Genomic DNA, 1,915 nt, shown 5'->3' with positions numbered 1-1,915 from the left:
CCAGTACATCCGCGGGATGTACCGCATGTGGACGCCACGTCAGAGCAAGAACGTGATGAGCGTCAAGGCCAGTGAAGCTGAGAACCCCATGACGTTGCTGCACAACCGCATGGGCCACGTAAACATGGAGACTATCAAGACTATGGCAGGAACCTATAACTTTGGCATCAACATGCAGTCGAAGAATTTTGCTCTCTATGAACGCATTCCATGCCTAGAGTCAAAGACGGAAGCGCATGAGCTACAAGCGCAAGCCGTCTCGCTCTGCAAAACCCTTGCACAAGCTTTGTGTCGACCTATGCAGTGTTGGAGTGGATACAATATCGAAATCAAACCCAGTTTCTATTGATTATCGACGAAGCTACGAGATACAAGTGGGGATATCTATTAGCCTACAAAGACGAAGCCACGGAGCTGATTCAGAAGCAGATTCGCTGGATCCAGAACCAGTTCCCGAAGGCGACCATCAAGACGCTGTTCTCCGATGGTGGTGGCGAGTTCGTCAACATGCAGCTCGAGACCTTCTGCAAGGACCTCGGCATCGACACGCGTTCATCCAATCCCTACAGCCCGCAGGAGAGCGCTATCGTGGAGCGCACGAACCAGACCGTCATGCGGCAGGTCAGATCTATGTTACAAGCTACGCAAATGCCTGTTTCATTATGGGGAGAAGCCTTCCTACATGCAATTGAGACGCTCAACAAGACGCCGACGCCGGTGTTGAAGGACCAGCAGTCCCCGTACGAGGCCCTGTACGGAGAGCGGCCAGACCTCAGCGTGCTGCGCACGTGGGGGTGCTTGGTGCACGCGCACATCCCTGATGATTCTCGGCAGAGAAAGGAGAAGCTCACTCCAAGGACGCAGATGTGCTTACTACTTGGCTACAGCGAGAAGACCAAGGGCTATAAGCTGCTGAACCTGCGCACAGGATCAGTGACGACGTGCAGAGATGGAAACATGAAGGCACATGAGAAGTACACGGTAAACACTGTGTATATTGAGCAACTTCTTGCAAATACCTACGCTTACGGAGACTACGACTTACCTGCGGAGATCCCGATCGTGCCGATCCGGACGACAATGTCTACGTACCTGCAGCTTCCTGCAGAGCTTGCAGAAAGGCGAGCAGCGGAGATGGCGAAGCTGGCCACTGCTGGTGAGAGCCATGACCAAGGTGTTGAAGTTGAAGCCGAGTCTGCGACTCGAAGTGATGACCCACAGCTACCAAGCGAGGACGCTAAGAAGCCAGCAGCTTCAGTGGGAGGTTCCAAGCGGAAGAACACAAAAGGCAAGAATAAAGCGAAAGCATGTGCAAATCGAGTGGGAGCCTCGAAGGCCAAGGACAGTCGACGTGATGCTCACGAAGACGAGAACTGGGAGCCATGCACGACGCAGAAGTCGTCGCCAGACGACAGTGCAGCTACGTCGCGACCGAAGCGGAAGCGACAACCATCCGCCCGACTCAAGGACTACGTAGTGACGAATGTGACGAAGCAGAACGTCGAGGATGTGCAGATCCCCATTAGTCACAAGCATGCGGCAAGGTCAAAGAAGTGGAAGGAGTGGAAAGCAGCGATGCAAGTTGAGATGGACTCACAGCAACAGCACGAAACTTGGGTGCTCGTGCGACGCACGGAGGCCAAGGGCAAGCGTGTCATTTCGTGCAAGTGGGTGTACGCGCTCAAGAGAGACTCTACGGGCCGGATTAAGCGATATAAAGCTCGACTAGTGATCAGAGGCTTTCTACAACGCATGGGCATCGACTACAGTGAAACATACGCACCTGTTATCAGATTTGAGACGATCAGATGCGTGATCGTATACGCGCTGCAACGCGGATGGGCCATCTTGCAGTTCGACGTCAAGACCGCGTTAAGAGTACGGTGACCTCGACGAGGAGGTCTACATGGAGCAG

The sequence above is a fragment of the Phytophthora infestans genome, genomic scaffold (genome assembly GCF_000142945.1).
Source record: "Phytophthora infestans T30-4 supercont1.263 genomic scaffold, whole genome shotgun sequence".
Taxonomy (NCBI): domain Eukaryota; phylum Oomycota; class Peronosporomycetes; order Peronosporales; family Peronosporaceae; genus Phytophthora; species Phytophthora infestans.
Note: the sequence above shows the minus strand (reverse complement) of the source record.